Source organism: Notechis scutatus, chromosome 5 (assembly GCF_049901735.1).
Source record: "Notechis scutatus isolate UNSWTSFEM ecotype Mainland chromosome 5, rNotScu1.2, whole genome shotgun sequence".
NCBI lineage: Eukaryota > Metazoa > Chordata > Lepidosauria > Squamata > Elapidae > Notechis > Notechis scutatus.
The window spans coordinates 49112847-49137263 of NC_142013.1; positions in this window are offsets into that span (position 1 = coordinate 49112847).

Below are 24417 nucleotides of genomic sequence, written 5' to 3' on the forward strand. Positions count from 1 at the left end.
CCAGCCAGATTTATCACATGCAGTCTCAGTTTAGCAAAGGAGAAAAAAGTCACAATACATCACGTGATGCTGCTGTGACGATGCAAGTTTGACACCCCTGGAATAAACTAACGTCTATACTTTCCTATTAATCATATGACACAGTATTTAATTCTTTTTAAGGCCATCTTATTTCTACATATATGAAAGGAAGAAGAAAACTAATTCTAGAATCATGGAATAAAGTTCCTAAAGACCTAAAACAAGGTTCTTGAAACTTGGCAAGTTTAAGACTTGTGGATTTCAACTCCCAGAATTCCTGAGGTAACATGACTGGAGGAGGAATTCTGGGAGTTAAAGTCCACAAGTCTTAAAACTGTCAAGTTTGAAGTCCTCTGACCTAGAATCTAGTAATTATGACTAGGCAGTGGCGAACTGAGAGAAGGCCATATTTAGAAGAATATAAAAGAATAAACAGGATTGTAGGGAAAAAATAGTCAGATGGATAATGGGGAAGTTGTAAGCAAACACGCTAGACCCAATCACTAGTTTAAACTACCTCTGGCTCTTGAAAGAATAAGCCCTCATTCCTTCAAATATCATATATTCATCAGGTAAAAATCAGCAACCCTTTCTGTAGACTCAGTAAATTGATCAAGAAACAAAATTTATGGGTTATGTGCACTCCCACCGGTTCTGTGGGAGTGGCTTAGTTGGTGGGAGTGGCTTTGTGGTCATGTGACCGGCTGGGCGTGGCCAACTCAAAATCATTCACATCGAGGCACACATCTCCTCGCCTGGCCTTTCATGACTGTGGGGATGCTGCAACAGTCGTAAGTGAGAAAAATGGTCATAAGTCACTTTTTTCAGTGCCATTGTAACTTTGAATGGTCACTCTACACAAGCAAAGTACCAGCAAAGGAGGGGGGGAAAAACTCCAGAGAAGTTCCTAAAACAGGAAGTCTAGTCCTGCCAAGAATGTAATAAGGGTTAACGGAGAGGCAGTTTCTGTAAGCAACACCAGAATGTTTCCTTCCTGCCTTCCTTACAGGATTAGGCCAGTAATTTCTTCTAACAACTGGTTCTCCGAACTGCTTAGAATGTTAACAACCGGTTCTAGAGAATAGGTGTGAACCTTTAGAATCCCACCCCTGGTTATGTGTGTAAAATATGAATGGTTATAGCAGATATAAATATAGTCTTAGTAAAAAAAAGTGTGTAACTTTTCAGAAAGGAGTCGTGTTGGAGTGAAAAGTTAGGTTGAATGAATACTTATTTTAACAGTCAGGCTTCAGGGATCCCATTCTTCTATATCCCCAAATGCTCTTCGCTTTATACAATTATGTTGTACTCATGGAAACAAATGCTTCAATGACATCAACAGTGTGACTTTAAGAAGACAGAAGCTGTTCCCTGCTTCTTATAGAGAAGCAAAGAATTAGCAAAGACATCCAAACACTGGAATACTTACATAAAATTAGATCAGTGGAGTCAAAATCAGATTTGGTTTTTAATTGGAATAGTTTCTGAATTCCTCTGAATCAGTCCTATTTGTTTCTGGAAGTGGGGGGTGGAGCTGCATTTCTATACTGAACTGAGATTTTAATTTGATATCTTATTCATTCAGTGAATCCTTCCTTCAAATGGGGAGGGAAAAGATTTTTCACTAAAAAGCCTAGATATAATTGGACATCACCTCCTGCTGACTTTATAGAAGTATTTGATGGCTAATGCCTGTCATTTTTAAAATAAAATAAAATAAAGTCATAAGTTAAAATAAATGTTGCTAGTCCCACAGTAAATATTTTATAATAAACAGGATGCTTTGTTTGGATGTTTAATCCCATTTAATGAAAAATAATCCATTCTCTTTTCCTGCCTATACTGCTTTAATCCATGAGTCAGAATGGCTGCCCACACATTAGGTGAACTCAGGCTGATCTTCAAATGCATAAAACAAAGCTATACATATCTCTTGGATGATTGGGACCTTAGATGAGCATTTAGTGAATGACTGAATAGAATTCATTGCTAACATCTCTTTCTTCAATCGTTTTCTCATCAAAATGTATTTTCTCCCTCCTCTCCCTCCCCAACTAAAAGCTACATCTTTGTGCTCTTCAATAATGAATAAATACTGCCATCTTCTGTACAACAAATCTTTCATGCTATTTAGACTGACTGTATCAAGATGTTTATGGAAAATTCAAACAATTTCCCAGGTTTTATAGTTATGCTACTATAAGTTGCAATTTCTGAATTTTTTAAACAAACAATGAAAGATATTTCCAATAAATAAATAGATGTGATATCTGCATGATTAATTGCCTGGAAAATAAGATTGAAAAAGATTGAAAAAAAATGGAAATGCTATCGTCAGGACATTAACTATGCTGAATTTAGCTAGTTTATTTTCATTTTGATCCTTACGTGTAATCTATATTTCATGTTATAGAAGGGCACATTTGTCTAAAATATATAATTGGAATGGGTTATTAAGACCATCAAGTCCAATTGCTCTGTTCAAGAATCTAACTCTTAAAATTACTCAAAAATTGGGGTCATGGTTCTGTCTGGAGAAGCAATGAAATATGGACCATCATTTCTCTGGATAATTGGTTCTGTGGTTTGTACTGCTCATATTATAAGAAATCTCTTCCTAATGTTTGAGCCAAATTTCCCTTTCTGCCACTTAAGATAATTATTAAATAGCTCTTACTCTTGGGTTATACTATACGTAACAGATTTGACATTGTTATGCAGGACACCTTTCTAGATACAGGTCGTCCTCAATTTATGATTACAACTGAGTCCAAAATTTATGTTGTGAGAAATTTAAAATTTGTGAATTTTGTCCCATTTTACGACTTTTCTGGTTAAGTGAATCACTGAAGTTGTTAAATTAGTAACATGGTTGTTAAGTGAATCTAGTTTTCCCAGTGACTTTGCTCATCAGAAGGTTGCAAAAAGTGGTCACATGACCCCATGACACTGCAACCGTCATAAATATGAACCAGTTGTCAAGCGTCCAAATGTAAAGTATGTGACCATGGGGATGCTACAACTGTCATAAGTGTGAAAAATGGTCATAAGTCATTTTTTTCAATGCCATTGTAACTTTGAACAGTCACTAAATGAACTGTTGTAAGTTGGGGACTACCTATCTTTTATAAAATCTCCCATAGTCCCTTCTATCATCCCCTTCAAAGCCAAACAATTCCCATAGTCTTTCGTAATAAAACTTAAGCTTCCAATCTCCTGATTATTTTCACAGCTGGTTTTTTTTTTTCTTTTTGCAGTTGTGCCAGTTTCCAGTGGTTCCTGATGGAGCTACAGTATGCTTACTTTAATTACTCCATTGTGATTACAGATTCTTACATATTCATCATTTTAAAATATTGCCAGCTTTCAGTGTCATATTAATTGGTCTATAGTTCTCTCAACCTCTGTTTTTTCACCCTCTGAAGACAAGGACATTTGACCTTCTGCAGTCATTTCATATTTCATCTATTTTTCAGGATTTCTCAAAGCTAATGGCTACACCATCAGCATGTTCTGATGCCATCCTATAATGCAATCCACATGGGCTTGGAGATTTGTAAGGTCGGTAGGCATTGTATGCCTCAAGCTATAATTCTCCTTCAATCTACTCGACACAATTGCTCAGCAGAATGCATATCATCAGAGAAAGCTGAGCAAAAACAGTTGGCATCTCTCTACTATTTTCACTGAGCAATTGGTATTTTATTTACTTTCTCTTCTTTCTAGGTTGAACCTACCTGAAGTATCTTTTTTTTTCTTAATATCCTTTGCTCATCTCAGTTATTTCTAAACTTTAGTTTACCTTATCCTTGCTCTATAAAGCTAGGCTAGTTATATGTGCAGTATATACATATAGTTATATGGCAGACGGTACAGAATAATAAAAACAAGGACAAATAGGCTGAAAAACAGCTTCTATCCCAGGGCAGTAGCTCTTTTGAATTCTGCTATATAGTGCAGTGTTGGTGTAGTGTCGGGGATTTTCAGTTCAATGTGTGAAGGGTGAAGGATGTGTGTTTGTGTTTATTTTCATGGTCATGGTCATGATGTGCACTGAAGATGGTGTTTGATTTCGTTGTACGAGGTGCAATGACAATAAAAGTAAACTAAACTAAACTATTTCCTTGGTGATTATCCATTTTTTGCCTCTTGTAAGAATTATTTTTATTTTCAATTTTTTACTAAGAGTTTTATACAATCACATTGGGTTTACTTGTTTGGTTGTTGCTATCATCCTTCTTATTTTTCCTCATTGAATAGAGATTTCCCTTTTTACAAATGCCTTTCCAATATTTTTTTCTATATAATTTCCTGGCATGGAATTTTATTTGTTGTTGTTGTAGATTTATTAAAATCTATCTTTCTAAGGTCCACCTTTTGATGTACCCAATTTTAATTCCCCTTAATTTCAAGGATTACATAGACACTTTCTCCCAAAGATGCCACTAGATTCACTTTATCTACTTATATTCTCCCTAGGTTAGAATCAAGTCAAGGTTAGTTGATCTCCATATGTCTTCATCTACCCTTTGAAAGTTATCAGCAAGACAAGATAGGAATTTACTGGAAGAATGAGACTTATCAGAATTTCTCTCCCAAAAGATATCAAAGTAATTAAATTCTCTTATCGCTACCATTTCCTGTTTCTTTCAAAGACCTGAAGTTGTTTTTTAAATATGTGCATGTTCTTGTTGTTCATGTTCTTGGGTGGGTGATTATGGTGAAGTAAAATGGTATACTTTTTGATCATTGGATATTTGGATGACTTTGCTTTTAAATAGCTAATTTAACAAACACGAGGGTTTTTTATTTATATGCCAAAATAACTATATGTATTCCTCATTTCACTTTGAGAAAACACTGTATGAGTTAATGAAAGCTGCCTTTACTGAAAGATTTTGTCTTTAAATATTCAGCAGAGTCAACATTTCATTATTTTACTGTGCCAGGTGGTCATTATAGGTTATTAAATAACATCATGACACGATGGGGGAAATTATACAATGATAGCTCCCTGCTGAAATAGAGAGAGGGAGAGAAAGAGTAAGAGAGCAAGAGAGTCACAGACCGATCAACCAACAGACAGCGATAATTTCTACAATAAAATCCTGCATTACTGCCCACTATGTAAATTTCTGTATATGTGTTGCATGCATATAGAAACATTAATTAATTAATTTTATTATTTGTATCCCGCATTTATTATTTTTAGTAATAACTCAAGGTCGTGAACACATCTAGCACATCGTCCTCCCTCTAGTTCCCCTACAACAACCCTGTGTGGTGGGCTGGGCTCAGAGTGACTATGCCCAAAGGATTTGAACTCACAATTCTCCAACTTTCTAGGCTGGTGCCTTAACCACTAGAACAAATAATTATTTAGTTCGGGATAAATGAAAAATAATGAGGCAGGCAAGGCAGTATTTTGTCAACATGGAAACAGTGGTGCGGATGAGGAGAGGCCAAACCATCATTCATCTTGAAAAGTATCTTGAAAAGAACATCACTCTATATGTGGTGTATCTTTCATAGAATAATATTAACATCGTTAAATGGAACTCAGTGGCTTCTGTCAGTTGCATTTCAAACAAGCTTCTTCTTCCCTGCAGGATATAATAGGAGTGGTTCAGTAGTTGTGCCCCTTTGACTTTCTTAAGATTATGCATTGTTTTTCATCTGTATCACTTTCCACACAAAGCTATCCCTCTACAGTACAGTGGTATTCAGTAAAGAAACAGTACTTGGTGAAGAACTGTAGACAGACAACTTAGTACAAAAGAATGCCTCTTTCCATTTTTAAAAAAATATTGTAGTGATTTCACATGAAATGTCTTGGGCCAGGACCCATATATTTCTTTCTTTTGATCACTGTATTGGTTTAAGCAGCACATATTTCTTGTACGTTATACTTTGGCAACAGCCATACACGATATCTGACATTTTCATGCAAAAGTACTGTATCATTATAGATTTCTGCAATATCATTACAGTACATATAAATGGATGGAGATTGCATTATGGAGGCAGAATGATGGCTTTGATATTTGATTACTGCCCCACCTCCACAAATGTCTTTGTTTAAGGTATTCATGTAAATGCTAAATGTATTTTACCACTCCACACTCTGAAATAAAAACCATGGTGGAATTTATGGTACAGTTGGTTGGAAGGTAGACAGGAAATGAACAAAAGAAAGTCAAATAAGAAGGTATGGTGGAAATTAGCAATATCACATGCAATCAGATATACATTTGTAATCTATAATTAGATGAAACTTCATGTTATTTATTAATGTAATAAGTGTGAATGATTACTTTACATAATTTGAGAGGTTGTATTGAGTGAACACTGTCTTGCTCATGTTGCGATAAGCGGACTGTTTGGTTCTATTGTATTTGTGAAAATATGTTTAATAAAGTATTTTTCTAATTAATAAAAAGTCATGGAAGGATATCTACATTCCAGTTGAAGAAAATTAGATGTGGCATTTTTTAAAACAATAATTATGTAGGGTGTAGTGTGATATGTAATTCTCAGTAATGACCATAAGAGAACCATGAATGAAGGCCAAAACTAGTGCTGTGTCTAGAAAATATTTATTGGCTGCCAAACATTGATCTTAACTTACAAAAGGGATATTTCTTTGGGTAATGGTCCATGAAACTTTATGCTGAATGTGGCAGAGAACTATCACAATTTATATAAACCAGTATTCTTGATTAATATTAATACCAGCAACATTTTCCCTTTGTGAATTAGCAATATAGTCTTTATATATTTATATATTCTACAAGTAAAACTCTTGTTTTATAAACATTCTTTGTCTCCCTATTTCTTTCTCAAGTAACTTTATTCCCCTACCATTTAAAAATAATGTAGAAAAATCTATCTACCAGTTATTTATGGTTCAACTGGGAACTATGCAATTTTACTACATAAGTCTTTTCATTCCATCTTCCATTCCCTACTGTTCAATGGGTTCAACATCCAACAGGTCATAAAGGCTATAGGCTATTGTGGAGGGTTCCTTTTTTTCTCCTCCCTTTCTTTCTTGGGATCTTCCGAAGCATGCAAATAATTCCCTCCTGTTTCTCAGTAGGCCTGCTTTAGCCTAAATACTACTGGCACTCATCCGCATTTAGAAGAAATGATCCATTATATAATACTTTGGAGAGGAATATTTGCAGCCACTGAGCCATAAACTTACTGAATTTTTTTAAAAGATAAACTCTTTTTCAGATCAGTAAGATTAAGAATGAGGCTCCATAATGTCAAAAAAATGTATTCCTGAGTTTTCACAGCTGGTAGAAAAACATCTAATGGCATATCCTAATTTATTCATACATTTGTTTTTGCTTTCCTATCTACTTTTATATTTGTGCTACTATGAAACAAGCTTGTGTGTGTGTGTGTGTGTGTGTGTGTGTGTGTGTGTGTGTGTAAAATAGGAATGTACCCTTTGGTGAAATTATCCCAAATTAACATTATTCATATGTTCCTTCTCAAAGCTTTCACTCTCTGCATAACTTTAGTGGGAAAAGTGGTAATCAGAGATACGTTATTCCTTGGGATATATGCCACCAGAAAAGGCACTGAAGAAGGAACTCCTTAGGGAATGGAATCTTCAGTAGTATCTCTGTTCCATATCTTACAGGATAAGCAGATTTAACTAGACCCTAAACCATGGACGACTTTAAAGGCAATAATCAAAATAATGAATTAGATTAGAAATTGACTGGCAACCAAAATAGCTTTTAGAACAGCCTATGTGGGCAAATGTAGATGTACCTGTTACCTGTTACCTGTTAAATTGCTGTTAATTTAGTAACATTGTTATGTGAATCTGGTTTCCCCATGGACTTTGCTGTTGAGAAGGTCAAAAAGGGGGATTACATGACCCTGGGACACTGCAAACATCATAAATATAAACCAGTTGCCAAGCATCTGAATTTTGATCACATGACTACAGAGATGCTACAATGTTGTAAATGTGAAAAATGGTGATAAATCCTTTTTTTAGCACCTTTGTTACTTTGAACAGTCACTAACTGAACTGTTGAAAGTTAGAGGCCACCTGTATTGTATCCCTATGCACCTACAATTTTCCTGACTAAGTGCAGGACTGCAGGACCTTATTTTTCTCATACTGAATTGCATCTTATTGAATATTGCCCATTTCGCTAATCCATCAACATCCTTCTGCATCTTGAATCTATCTTCCAAAAGTCTATCTTACAATGTTTCCCCCAGCTCAGTGTCATTGAAAAATTTGATGAGCTTCCCTTTTAATCTAGATCTTTTGTGAAAATGTTAAACAGCACTAGGTTCAGAATAGAAATTTGAGGTAGCCCACTGCATGCTTGTTTCTATGTAGATAGAAACTGTTGATGACTATCTACAGAGTGCAGATGATCATCTAATCGCAAATCTATATGGTGATTGTACTGTCTATTCCACATTGCTTTATCTTACCAAAAAGTAGGTTGTGGTCTACTTAGTCAAATGCCTTACTGAAGTCCAAGTATACAATTGCATCACCTGTCCAGCCCACAATTATTCATAGTTAGATATTATCAGTTTATTGATGATGCTTCACTCCAGGCTGATGAATAATCTAACCTCTTTACACACACACACACATACTCATATCTCAGCAACTGAAACTGATTGCTCAAGAAAGAAAACTGCCACAAAATGCTAAACCCTACTGTAGGAGATGACCTGGCTGAGCCCAAGGGAGTGGATGCATCATTAGTCATGAGTGCATCATCAGTCATGAGTCTCTTTATGTCTACAAGAAAGCTAAGACCACCCACCTTGAATTCCATTGACTCTTATCTACCCCCATTTGCTTTGATGGTTAATAGTTCAGGTTATTGTAGAGCACATAAGCTATCAAAAACCTTTATATTCATCTGAACTGCCTGGACTTCCCTGATATCCTGCACTTGACACCTGCTCCCAAACTCCTAACTCTTGTAGCTGGTCTAGAAGGACACCCCAGCCATTATTATTATTATTATTATTATTATTATTATTATTATTATTATTATTATTATTATTATTATTATTATTATTATTACCTTTATTGTCAGAGTACAATATGTGTACAATGAGATTAGTATCAAATGCTGCTGACAATTCCTACAAAGCCAAGAGAGTTCTACTGACCCATCCCAGACATGCCAGTGGTGAACAGGTTAACCAATATGGTGCTGTTCCTATACTCAGGCCTGAATTCTAAGTAATGGAAATCTAACTAATATTTTTCCTCCCAGTATTTGTAATTTCAAGACCATTGCCTTCTCTATAGATTTTCTAAAATATAAAATTGGACATTGGACAGGAATTATCCAGGATATGTGGGTCAAAGAATAACGTCTGGATCCAGGTTTTGCACATCCAACACTGAACATATTGTTGGAATAAAAGTTTTAGATATTTTATGTAGTCTGGTAATATTACTGAAGTAATAATAATAATTTGTTGAAATACCCAACAAATATATATATATATATATATATATATATATATATATATATATATATATATATATATATATATATATATATATATATATTATATATATTAAATCTACAGTGCCTATTCTTCCCTGTCCCTGAATTCCACGTAAATCTCACATAGACACACACATACACACACACATACACATGCATAGCTATACATTCAATTATAAGCAGTATATACAGTACACGTGTGTATGTATTCTTTTAAGATGCTTTTGAAGACAATCTGAATTATAATTATAACCTTACTATTTATTTTTATTTATTTTACTTATCACATTTTTGAACTGCTCATCTCCCTGACAGAGAGACTCTAGCCTTGTTGACTGCTTAACTTTAGTGGCAAGAAAATAAAAATCTGTCATATCAGACCATGTTATATAATATCATGAGGTAAAGTTATTTCCATAGGGCTTTTTTTTAGAAATGATTTTTGCCACATATCGAATTTTAAATGCAGCAGTGACAGTGTGTTTTCAAAGTATGTTTTCTTGATTTTGCTATGTGTGTTTACTTACACATACATTTGTGTAAAGATGTCTTATATTTTCCTCTATCAAGCAAATGTCATCTGAAGGCAAGCAATACCATAGCATCCATATATGGGATATGCATATAGATTGAGACGAGTATCAAATGCATGACTGAAGTTGCAGATAAATTTTTGTGATCTCATACTGCAGGCATTGGATGTAATATTTGGATCACCTGATTGAATACTCCACCCACTTAAAAGGTATATTGCCCGGGAAAGTTGTACCACTGAACCATTTCATTGCTACATATATTTTGTAATTTTTTTCCAGAAAATCTAAAAATAGATTTAGAAATATAAAATGGACAGCACCAGCAATACTTTTGAAAGAGCATTAATCAATGATGCCCTTAATGGATTCCTTATCCAATTCCAGTATTCATTCACTCATTCTTTTCCTTTAGACCCAATCCTACCAGTGGAATATACAAAGCAAGGGGGAGGGGGGGAAGCTATTCTGTTTCCTGATTCATCTCACTATCTCCATTATCAGAGAAAGAGGTGAACAAGCACTGACAGCAAGCAGCAGCACCAGGAGAATTTTGCCATTGGCAGGGCTTCCAATTTTGCAGAGATATTGGCCTTGTCAGGTACTCAGTAATGATCAATCCTAATGTAGGTCTAAGTGCTTACTTAAGTCACGCTGATTGATAATGAAAAACTAGTACTAGCTTTAACACATAAAACATTTCCAACTCTCTACGTATTTTTATCTAAACTTAGCAAACAGTTGCACTATGGTAATTAGGGTTAAAATTTCTGTTAATAAATACCTTTATCAACTTCAGTGAGATTTTAATTCAACTAACTTTAGCTGGGTAATGATATAATTATTTTTGCAATATATTTTGCCAAGCTGTCTCTGAGCTCTTCCACATATGACATGGGATGAGTTTTTTTTTTCTTTTTAAATCTCCTTTGGAGGCTTCAACTTAAAAAATTTTGTAGGTAAAAATTTCAACATACGTTAGGATATATTTGTTGGATATCATAATTAAAATAGTTCTAACAGTGCAACACACAAATTCTTTCTGAATGTGGAATACTGTAGGAATATCATAGAAAGAAAAGAATTGTAAATATAAGCTAATTCTCTAATACTATGGAATGTGTTGCCATTTGTATTATAAAATTGTATGTGCCGAATTGTTACTAAATATAAAAGAAAATCACTTTTCAGTTCTTTGTTAGGTAGAACTGCAATGCAGATATGGGATACAATCATGTATTATTTGAGAAATCCTTTTATATGTCTGCATTGCATACACACTCAGAATTTAGAATGCTAAGCATACTACTGAAAGGTAATTCAATCATTCCCAATGAATATATTGATCTGGAATGAAAACATTTCTGGATCTTTGCCTTAGCCTTTAACCAAAACCCTACATGTTTTCATGGAGCTACAGAAAAAGAGGATATCCCTGTTCTTTTCAACATCAAGAAATACTGCATATTGCTGCATTGTTTTAGAATATTTTAGATGCATTTTCTAATATGAATTAGGAAAAAAATGAAGAGGAAAATTTAAAAAATAAATAAGAAGAAAAAATAGAAAAATAAGAAAAGATGAGTACCGTGTTTGCCAGCGTATAAGGCGACTTTTTGCCCGAAAAACATGCCTCCAAGTGGGGGTATTCGTCTTATACGCCGGTCTATCCACTGCCGGCTTTCGGATGCTTGTTGGACCTTGTGAAGGCGCCTCTGGCTTCCTGGATCCCTGCGTCGCTTCCGCTTCATCCCGCTCGCCTCGCTCCGCCCGAGGCTGCAGCCTTCCTGCTCTTCCCGGCCCTGGCACTCTGCCCTGCCGCTGCAGCGCCGGGATTTCTGGAGCGTTCCGGTGGTGGTGGGGAGTGGCCGGGTCGTCTTATACGCCGGCAAATACGGTATATTTTTCCAGGTTTTTTTATTTTTAAAAGTAGCTTTTTAGATTGTGGTGAATTTTAGAAATACAAATAAATGTTCATTGATCATGAACATGATACAAACAAAAGGAAAATCGTGTAAGGCAGGATTTTGGATATTCCTTACTGGATTGCCAGGAAAATCCAAATATAGAACTGACAACATTTGAGAATGCAAAATAAAGTTGTCATGATTTTAATCTCCCTCAGCAGGTGGAAGCACCTAGCTGAATTTGGCTTATCTTGGTCCGACCTGGTTAGTGCTTCCATGGGAGACACCAGGGAATTATCTAAATTTGGTAATTGCAACTTGCTTGAAGAAGATAGTAGCAGACTACTTCTGTAGAATAGACATAAAAAGAGTCAGTTTGGTCTAGTGGTTAAGGCACCAGGCTAGAAACTGGGAAACCATGAGTTCTGATCCTACCTTATGGCAACTAAAAAGACCAAAGAAATATTTTTAAGGAGTCCTGACACCTTAAAGATGAAAGCCAGCTGAATGATGTTGGGCTAGTAATTCTCTCTCAATCCAACTTCACCTCATATTAATGTGGTGGAAAAAATAGGAGGAGGAAGAAGCACTAGATATCCTTACCATCTTAATTTATTAAAAAATAAAGGCAGGATAAAAATGAATGAATGAATGAATAATATAATATAATCTTTATATAATCTTTAGAAATCAAGATTGACTTCAGATTGTTACTTATTTATTATATAAACAGCTTGAAGTTCATAATACAATTTTGGTTACAATGGAAGAATTAAGAAAACATAAAGATCACTTCCCAAAGAGTGACTCTTGTCCTTGCATACCAGTTCAGACATTTATATCACCAAAGTTAGTGCACTTATTCCCTGTTTAGGAAAATACGAGGACCTTGTAGAAAAATAAACAATAAATGTATCACACAATTCATGCAGCAGCAGGATTCTTCTCTCCCATCTATCCTTATGACTTTTTGTCTTCTGGCTAATACAAAATCACCCAGATAAGCTTGTCAGTTTTTTACAATATTGGGATCAATTAGAGTGCAATCCCAATTAATCAAATAAGACTTATTTTGATAAAACAGTATTAAGAGCAGAAGTAAGGTGTTGATTTCATATACAATTTACTGTAGTATTCAGTTTCTAATAAAAGCACACATTACTGGCCTTCCTAATTTCTGACCACTGGTTTATAACATAGGTATCATCAGGAAAAACACATTTATATTCTGCTTCTCATTCATATATATAATACCTTTATGAGAGATACCAAGCTCACTCACATATTTATTTGCTCTGCTTCTAGTCATTGCTCAAGCATAATAACTTCAAATATCCTGTTCCAAAGGGAATAGCCAGCTTAATCAGAAGGTGGAAAGCTAATGGCTAAAGTTATTAATTTACATTTTAATCAGGTGCATTTGCAAAAAGTATGCTTTGGTGACAAGAAAAAAATGCCATGGAGGAAAGGGAAACAAAGAAACAGAAAAAAGAAAAGAAACAAAGGGTTAATCTACATTGTCTAGCCATTTCTTGAGGGCCGAAACAGACACCACTAGCTTTATCTCATCTCACCTCACTCTTGTATTATAACAATTTGAAAGTAATCTCTCTTCCTCCTCCTCTTTCTAGAGAGCCATGCCCATTTCTATTGGAGTGCTTCACTTCTTTACAAGCTAGCTCTTAACAGTTTGTTGGCTACTTTGCAAAAGAAGATATAGTCCCTTCAACTAAGCCAATGTTTACCATTCACTGGAGTGCCTTCCCTTTTGTGATACGAAGACACTATAATTCCTGTCTTATAAGTTAAGGGTTGCTAGCTTGAAAACCAATGGGAATGTGTGATTTTTTTTTAATGATTATCATATAGTTTTACCATTTATTATTTTTCCAGTCACTTGAGAAACAGAGTTTCACTCCTACACACACATTCTGTAAGAGAAAGATGGAAAGGATCAGAACAAGTAAACAGTCCAAACATACAATTTTCAACCTCTTGTCCAAACAACAGGATTATTTTTCAAGTCAGTTTAGAGTCAAACTGGTATGAGTAAAGGACAGAAGCAATTTAAACAGTAGGTATTGATAAGCTCTAACATCAGAATGAATTCTCTGAATGTGAAACTATTCACAGAAAATTTAGTGGTTTTTATATTTATTGAGGCCTGGACTTGTGGGAAGCAAAGTTTTGCTTTGGAAACATGCTCTGAAAACACAGCAGTCCTAACAAATGCTTGACAGTTACCATAGGTATGAAAATGTAAACAATTTCAGCTTCCTACTCATTGCTATAACACAAAATTTTACAATGTTCTTACCCTGCTGACACTTAGTTTTTACTACAGAATTGCAAAATGCTATAATCATAATCATTATTCAGTATGCAGAGAATTAGAAAGGGCTTAAAAGCACATATATAGGTATATTAATTGTCAAGCTATTCAGGGAGGACATTTAGTCTGGATTTAATCTATAAAACCTTAATACTACTGACATAATTAGATACTAGGAAGAACTGCAAGCATGCTGTTTTCATACAATTTAAATACTAATTTAGTTTGTTTGGCAAATTACTGTAAAATATGAACTTTCAGGGCAACAGTGTTCTAGTACAATGTGGAAAGGAGGGCAGCAGAAATTAAGATTGATTTTAAAATCCTGACCAGCAATTCATAAATAAACCAATCAATGAATTGATCCTAACCGTCTACCTCTGCACCAGATATCTATGCACATAGTCTATGCACGTTCAGAGTGCAAGGATTGCTATGCTTTTCCAAATGCACAACAAAGAAGGAATTTAATTTCCAAAGGAATTATTTAATTATGTTTATTATTCTCGAGAAGGTCAGTGGAGAGTAATGAGTAATGCTGACTATACCTGTAGCCCAACTTATCTAGATGACAACTGGATAATGCTAAATTATAAAGAAGAAGCTAAAGTTCTATACACTTAACCTGGTGTCCTGAATTAAAAGGGCTAACTTCTAAATATGCATAAAGGATGCATTTGTCCTAATCAACAACATATATTTTTGTCAAGGGTAGGGTGTTTGGGAAGCACAGTAAAAATTTAAGGCATACAAGGCCTCAGTGGATGGGGGGATGATATCAAGTAACCTGAAACATATGCCACTGAAATTGTGGTGTTTTAGGTTTTTCCTAGGTTCAAGGAAGATTTTTATAAACTATATTCAAAGTATTTCAAGGGGCTATTTCTTCTTCCTCTGTATTTTCCACTTAAAAATGGCAAAAAACCCACATCATTAATTTTTGGTTGCTAAGGTTGGATGTGGTTCTAAGAAAGAAAGGGAAAAAAAGGAAGGGAGATTTCAAACCAGTGCTGACTCCTGGAAACTGCCTGGATAGATCCCAGCAGTTGTCCCAAGGGTACTTTTTCAAGAGGCAGCTGGACTTTCTGGTTTTTCTTTGGAGATATTTCACTTCTCATTCTTTCAGAAAAACCAGAAAGTCCAGTTGCCCCTAATCTTAACCCTTGAAAAAGCACCTTTGAGAGAACTCTTAAGTGGGTGCTCCGATGGAAGAGGCAGGACACGAAAATGCAGGTAAAGCTGTTTATTCTGACTCCAGAAGAAAAAGCAGCAGAGCCACAGCCAGTGCCGGCTTTTATAGCTGGTGCTGTCCAACATTTCAGTCACTGATGCGGCTTTATTTCTCCCACCAGTGGCTGAGCCAATGAGTGGAATCTGACATCAGACTCCACTCCTACTGAATATTAATTGCAACATGCAGTGGCATCATGCATATTTAACACCCCTTCCCTTCTAGTTAAGACTCGCCCAATCCTATACCATATGTAGTCCCGTAAGTAGGCGGGGCTTCTAGGGGTGCATCTGGGCCTGTGGGTCTCACTTGTTCCTGAGGTGGCGGCCTGTTCGGACAGGCCTGCTACTGCTCCAGTCCCTTCCTGTGAAATCGTCTCGAAACTATCTTGAGGCGTGGCAGGTTCCGTTGAACTTGAGGCCTCAGAAGTACTTCGTGGGACTTCTTCTTCTAAAGCTAAGTATTCCACTGTCCTATTTGGGCTTGAGGTTAGGCTGGGGTTTATCCCTGCTTGTTCTGCTGCCCAACTATTTGTTAGGGTTGGCTCTGTGTTACCATGTCGGGCTTCTTTTTGCCTCTTCTTTGGTTGATGTGTCTATTCCATATTTTCCCCCCTTCAATCTCCACTCTGTAAGACCTAGGGCTGGTAACTCCTATTATTTTAGCGGGTACCCAGGTGGCCTCCTCCGTGTAATTGTGTGCATAAATGGAATCCCCAACTGTGAATTTCCTACACTTCCCCATTGAGTCTGCCAGAGGCTCATTGGTGTAGTTAGGGTGTATTCTGTCTAGGGTCGACCTTTACTTTTAGCTCATCAGTAACTCGGCCAGGCTTTGGTGTGTTGTTGCATTAGGTGTGATGTTTGTATTAGAAACATCCTATCAATCTTTTCTTGCCAGTCCGCTGGACCCATCTTCTTGAGCACTTCCTTAGTGGATCTGACCGTTCTTTTATAGGCCATGCTGTCCAACATTTCAGCCACTGATGGGGCTTTATTTCTCCCACCAGTGGCTGAGCCAATGAGTGGAGTCTGACATCAGACTCCACTCCTACTGAATATTAATTACAACGTGCAGCGTCATCATGCATATTTAACAACAACCATGACCTCATGACTGAGAATCCCCATAGACATTCCAGCAACATTTTAGTAAGATTTTTTAAATACGTTTTGCCATTATCTGCTTTGTACACAATGACTGGCCCAAGGCCACCTAGCTAGCAGTCAGGACTAAAATTCATTTAAAAAAATGTTTATCCAACCTTTATTATTTTTACTAATAATTCAAAAGGGCAAACAACACACCTTCCTCCTATTTTCCCCACAACAACAACTCTTGAGTTGGGCTGAGAGACGGTGACAGGGCAACCAGCTGGTTTTCATGGTCAAAGCAGAACATTTCAATAGTGATAAAATATGATACAATCATGTATGTATAGAGAGAGATTTGGTGGGATTGTTTATATATGAGCTTATAAAAATATAAAACCACATGGGATCCACTTTCTAAATGCAGATAAATATTTCATTTGGAGAGCAGCAATTAAAGAAATTCCTTTGGAATCATGTATTCCTTTTCTGTTCTTTCAATTTATTTCTAGCATTTCATATAAAACATTTTTAAATATTTTCCGTCTTTTTTCCTGTGTCTCTTTTGGGTAACTAACAACTCTATCCTGCTAATAAAAACCAGTGATTTAGAGTAGAATTGTTACTATAGAAATATGGAAGTAAATACTATAGAAATATGGTGTGTAAATAGGCAGCATCTGTTTCAGTGGAATAAGGAATGTGTAAACATTTAGAAGTTATTTCTTAAAACACTTTCAACTCAGTAAAATAGATATAATGATAGAAGTATAAATATTTCCCTTTTGAAAATTCTTTAATGTTATTTTTCACCTATTAATCTAAATAGAAAAATTGTTTACAAGTTTCATCATTTATTAGAAGACTGCATATTTTAGAAACATAATGCCTACTCCTCCCATTTTTGTTACAGCAAGAGTTCTGTGAAGTGGCTTGGACTAATGAGAGAAGATGACTATCCCAAAGTCACCCAGCTGGCTTTTGTCCCAAAGGATAACTAGATCTTACAGTGCCCTGGTTTCTAGTCCAACACGACACATGAAACAGTTAACAAGTGGTTGAAGTGTAATGTTTGTTACGAATTCACGTACAGGCATGTGGGATATCAGGTTATTCTACTATGATCTCTCAGAAAATTGTTCTGGAGCAGATGAAAAATAAATAAAGCCAGAACTCTTAAGGAATCTTGAAATTTGGCAGTGGTCACTATAACTCTAAGAAAAATCTTCACCATTATTTGGTTAAATACACCTGCTGCTTGTATAATGGCAAGTATATGTTGATGGGACACTACACCTCTATATGACTAGGAGGCACAATTCTCTTGACCAAATGCTCAGATATAGGTGTTTTATGGGTAGGCATAAGAAGTGAGGAATATCTTTATGCAAAATGCTATTTCTTTAAATCCCTTAGAACTCTTTGCCAGCATAACATGCTAATAAGAAAGTATCATAGATGTCAAGTTATATACCATTTCAGCTGCATGTTTAGCAAACATTTTTTTTTTAAATGGTATAAAATTTATGAGTCACTCTGATTTTCATTTGCATGGAAGCTTAGCAGTTATTCAATTTGCAGTAGAACTGGGGATGAAATCTCACTGGAATCAAAGGAAATTTTCCTCCTAAAATTAATTATAGATCATTTTGATATGACTCTTAGTTTTGGTGATATAGCTAGTAAAATTCAACAGTTATAAATGCTGCATACAATATTTTTCCCCAATAGATTGAAGAAGAGATGAAATTGAGGTAAAATATTGGCTATATATTTTATTACTTTTGGATTATTATTTTTATTTATTCATAGTAAGTAATTAATACTTACAATACATTGAAGTGTATATTGTATGTCCCAGATGTTAATTGTTCTCTTTACTTTTCATCTTTGAAATTTTCAAAGCATTTTCCCAAGACTTGCAGATGCAAGGCATTTCCTTCTTTCAGTTCCCTCTTCCTGGCCTGTAGTTTCCTTGGCAACAGTAGGGACATGATTTGTTTTTGCCTTCTTAGACGATATTTATTTTTCAATTTCCCAATCTAATCTTGAATCTCAGGATTTCCAGGTGACCCCCTTTCCAGATGCAATTCTGACCCTTCTTAGCTTTTTCACCTTCAACAAAGATGAACAAGGGATAAGATTGCCAACATCTAAGGGAAATAGGTTTGGGTTACAGAAGTCGGTTTTTAAGCTGCATTATGGAGCCCATATATTCCAAAAGTAATATAATTCTGAAGTCATTTTGAAGCTTTATGAAACTGAAATGGTAAAACAGGTGAAGAATAGAAAGTCATTGGTGCAATTGTCATATTTTTCATCTTCTACACAAAAAGTTACATTATATATCATAATACATTCTTGAAAAGCAGGGTCATAGACATGGGTATCCTCTAGACAGTTGGATGGAGCAATCCATATGACTGAGTAAGCTTCTTAACAATATCATTATAGACAGAGATATCAAGAAATCTGAGAACAAGCAGTACTTTAAAAGAGAAAAGGAGGATTGAATCAAGTTGTTCAATCTCAAAGAAGAACTGAAGCATTAAAGTTATCATGTCTTAACTGATGAGATAGTGGAATTTGCTACAGACAATGAGGTATCCTAACCTCAATCCTTTCTTCAATTATATCTTTTTATCTCCCATTTTCTTTTATATTTTTCTCTTATATACAGCCTTTATATCTCTTCCTGTCTCACATTTTCTGCTATTAGCACAAGAATAAGAATATTGTCATACCACTTAAACCAAAAAAGACATGGTTGGTTGGCTCGTTGGTGGGTTGGTTGGTTGGTTTGATTGATTGATTGTTTGATTTGTATGGGCACCCTTTTTTAACAAAGTATAATATGAAGAGTTTTGGATACATCATAAGCAGTCATTTCAAAAAATGCTTCTGGTTTGTATTTCATTCTGGTTTCTAAGTGTAATATGCTACCTTTTCTTGTTTAAAGGTAATTTTATATCTTTTATGAATTAGGCAATTCAGTTCATGTACTTTAGCAAATAAGTTTTCAAACTAATAGTATTTTCACAATTCACTTTTAATTATTTTTAAGATAAATATAATTTTAAGAATATGCTGATTTAAAGTCTAGTCACTGATTTAATCTGTTTCATTTGGTTGTAGGATTTATGGGTTCCCCCAAACCCCCAATGACTAATTTGCAAAATAACTAATTTTTGTTACTACAATAAAATGTGTGTTGTATAATCCATGCAGAGTTTCAGAAAGGAGGTGCCTACTGCAGATCTCCCTCTCAGATGGGGCTTAGAAGTCAGGCTTTTCTGTAGTGGCCAAAATCATTTTACATCACTGTGTTTTTAAATCTACTTGATTGTCACTTGTTGACAATAACCAGCCTTAGAAGATGCAATCAAGCTTTTGGTGAATAGCTTCCGCCTTTTAGGCTCAAACTACCAACAGCAAAGGAACCAGCAGCCAAGAAATATGTCACAAGAAATATGCAAAGGAGCCTTGAAGCCTTTGGAAATGCTTTTGAGATGCCAGGATGTGTCCATAGCTAAAAAGATCAGAACTGTGCAGGGAGTGTTTTTTTCCTGTGACATTCTATGACAGCAAAAGTTGGATTTGAAAAAGCAGAATAGAAAGAATATTGATGTTTTTTAACTTTGTTGTTGAAAAGACTACCATTGACAGCCAAGAAAACAAAGAAATGGATCACTGAAGAAATTAACGCAGCATTCTCATTCCAGGCACAAATAACTAGACTTAAATTATTCTATTTTGAGCACATTATGCAAAGACTTAGATCTCTGGAAAAGGCTTTAATGCTGGGAAAGAAAAGAAAAGAACAACCATCAGTAAGGTGGTAAGACTCAATTATAGTGGTTCCAAAAGACTGAGAAACTGAAAGATCAGATTTGGAACAGATTGTCCTAAAAATCTATCTCCATGATTGCCATCTGGAAAATGTTTACAGGAATCACTTCTGTTATGTTCTTATATTGATATTGATTGTGTCTTTTGTATAAAAAATGTATGAAAATACAAGAAGCACTGCTTCTGTTCTTTTTTAGGTTCTGCACTTTATTATATCATCTCAGGAAAGCTGTATGAAAGATTTATCTTGAGATTTAAAGAACCATTAAAGGAGAATATTTGTAACTCAGGGTTGAAATGAGGGATCTTTGGTGCTCTTTGAGCTTAGTTGTTTTCTTGCAGATGTTTCATTAACCCAAACTAGCCACTAGGTGCATTGATGATGTTATCTACTTTGGCTGATGAAACATCTGCAAGAAAACAACCAAACTCACAGAGCACCAAGAATTTTTTTGTCTGTCAGTTTTAAATCAGATTAAGTGAACAGATATCTTCTGATCTTTGTTATAATTCACTCAATTTCAATAATATTAGTAAGTATGGCTGGTACATCCCATCTTACCCTTTCTCATTCCTAGATGTGCTCTGCCTCCTTGTGGTGGATGGTGTTGTTCCTGAAAGCATGAACAAAAAACATCGAAAGTGTGTGCCAAGAGTTGGCATCCTAGCTGCCCATCCAAATGCAAATATCCAAATGCAGGCAGGGTACCTATGTTGAGCAGCAGCTGTATAGAAAGATGCTGAAGGCAGATTATCCCTTTATGTTTTTGCTATAAGACTTTAACTTGATCTATATTTGACAAAAAAAATCCACTCTTATATTATGAATTATGTTTGTGGTTATGATTTTTTATGAAATTATGAAATGTGTAATTTATGAATTATACATTATACAAATTTCCCATTCTTATAGAATGTGTTTCAGATTAGATTCTTTATTCATTTCTGCTTATTACTGGAATATCTTCCAGATTCTTCCATTAGCTCTAATGTTATACCTGACCATGTTTCAATTATTTTAACACTTCAATTTCAACCTATTAAGATATCCTAAGGATGTTGGTATGTTAATACTTTTTTGTCACAATATTTTTTTAAAAAGTTATTTTAGACAATTACCCTTGCAATTTGTTTAAAGTTAAAAATGATTTATCTACTTAATAGGCTGTACGAGGTAATTTATAAGGTGTGTATATAAGGTTATATCATTGACTTCAACAAACGAAACACTATTAAAGAGTAGCTACTGTTGTTTTCTTGTACTGAAAATAAGACAACAATAAATTTACAGTATGCTTATATTAGCTAAGTTTACAATTAGAAAACCAGTTTAGTGTAGTGGTTACGTTACAGCAATATAATATCTTTAGGAAGGCGGAAATGGTGTTACGGACCACAGTGAAACTGCCCTTTTCCAGGAAGGAGTGAGGAGAGGCAAGAGAAACATAACCTAGAGCTGTATTAGAGAAAGAAGTTATTTAGGATAGCTACCTCCTAGAATCTACCACGGTATAGAGCCACTGGGATTAAAGTAGTATAGGTTTAGTCTGCTAAAATTCTGTCTATATGGTTTAACTATAAAAAGGAACTGAACTTTGCCTGGATTGTTCTATGAACTCATAAAATAGAAATATTTTATGAGTTGACATTGTTCTTGGGTTGGACCTAACAGGTACCAGGCTAGGAATCAGGAGACTGTGATTCTAGTGTTAAGTATGAAGCCAGTTGAGTAATGTTGGCCCAGTCACAGGCTCTAACTGCTAGAAAAATGGTTATGAGAAATTACTTCTGAAAATCTTACCAAGAAAACTGCAGGAACTAATCCAGACAGTTGTCAGGAGTCAAACCGACTTGAAGGCCCAGGAGAAAAAATGGGCTATTTTTAGACTGATATGATTTAATTTTCATTGAGGAAATTGACATTAAATGAATGGGATTCAGTTGAAAAAGCTAGCCAGTTATTGGCAGTTACAACAAGCAAAAAAAAAATCAATAGAGTTTAATCTCTGAAACAGTTATTGACAACAAGCAGACACTATTATATCCGGAAGTATTAATAATCTTATTTTCTTTTTTATAAATCAGTACAAATTGGATGATAAGGGGGGAATCAATACAATGTCAATCCTTTTTGTCACATAAATATTTGATGTAATTTTGTCACAAAGAAATTGTGAAAGATTTGGAAAACTTGTCCTTAAGCTGCCTTTTGTTAAAGAGCCCTGTTCCCAAACCCTAGGGAGGCAGGAATGCTTTGCAGTATAAGTAGTCCTCAACTTACAACCACAATTGGCCCAGAATGATTGTTGTTAAGTGAGAAATTTGTTAAGTGAGTTTTGTCCATTTTACTATTTTTTTCACCACATTTATTAAATGAATTACTGCATTCTTAAATTAGTAACACAATTGTTAAGTGAATCTGGTTTCCGCATTGACTTTGCTTTTCAGACGGTCACAAAAACGGAGCCCGTGACCCCTGGAATGTTGCAAACATCTTAAATATGAGTCAATTGACAAGCATCCAAATATAAATCATGTGATCATAGGGATGCTGCAATAGTCATAAATGTGAAAAAGGGTCATAAGTCATTTTTTTCAGTGCCGTTGTAACATTGAATGGTCACTAAATGGTGTTTATCCCCTGCCTGTATCCCCATTGACAACTGATTGAACTTCATTTCTTTGTTTTCTGAATAGTACTTTTAGAAATATTTTACTGAAAAAGGTGAATAGAGAGTTGCATCATCATATAGACATAAGAAGTAGGAGGTAAATTTAATTTTGGGAAAGTATTGGATTTCCTTTTTTGCAGAATGGAAACTTGGATGGATAGAATTTCGTCTTGGAAAAAGACAATGAGGCCACCTTTTTATTTCAGTCATTGTTTCATTTTTATGACCATAGTTCATAATTACAATTAATCTGAAATGAGGACATCCAGATTCTCAACTCTGTTAGACCCACATTGTTGAGGCAATATGCTGACTCTGTAAACCACTTAGAGTGGGCTGTAAAGCACTGTGAAATGGTATATAAGTCTAAGTGCTATTATGCCCCCCAAAGAATTCTACATACATTCAGTTGCATTGTTTGTTGGTGTCTGCATCAGCTGTTACCGGTGGTCAGGCAATTGCAACCTTATTTTCCCTTCAGTTGTAAAAGGGGGCAAATAATACATTACCTCTTTAAACATTTTATCAATATGTTATTCTGTTAAAGAGAACAGAAATTGAATTGAAATTGATTTTGGAGTTCAGCTAGCTTGTTTGAAAGAATGAACCCAGCTCTAGAGAAAGTTCAGTGCTACACACTCATTACTCCTTTTAATTACATTCATTTTCTTTCTTTCCCCTTACAGAAAACAGCAAAAAAGCATTACATGCTTTGTAATTTGTATTGCTTGTAAGCATTTTTAAGGTAATATAAGCAGACATTTCTATTTTTACTATAAACATTTGATATTAGGGTACACAAAATGGAAAGCATTCTAATTCGTTATTGCTTTTATATTGTATATAAAACCTGGGGCTTGAATGGGAGCATAGTTTATGTATGCATGTATGCTGTGTTCATTCATCATGAATACAACGCATTAAAATAATTCAATGATAAGATTTAACACTGTTTAAATTATCCCTTGGGGCAAATAGAAATGGCATACCTTATTCAAATATTCAAGAATAAAACAAGCTCTGCTTCAAAAATGTAGCAAGAGCACAGGAAGAAATGTGACACCCAAGGCACTGGATAAGTGGAACTGTTTCATCATAGACGTTTACAATGATCCCACAGAGCAACACATATTAATGCAATAATACAATTACAACTGACAGCAAGCCCAAAAAGAATCTTATGGCTGTACATGAAATAACAGCTTGGGAATCACCTCCTCATAGTCACTCTTGATTGCTACATGCTGGTAAAATAATGAGTTG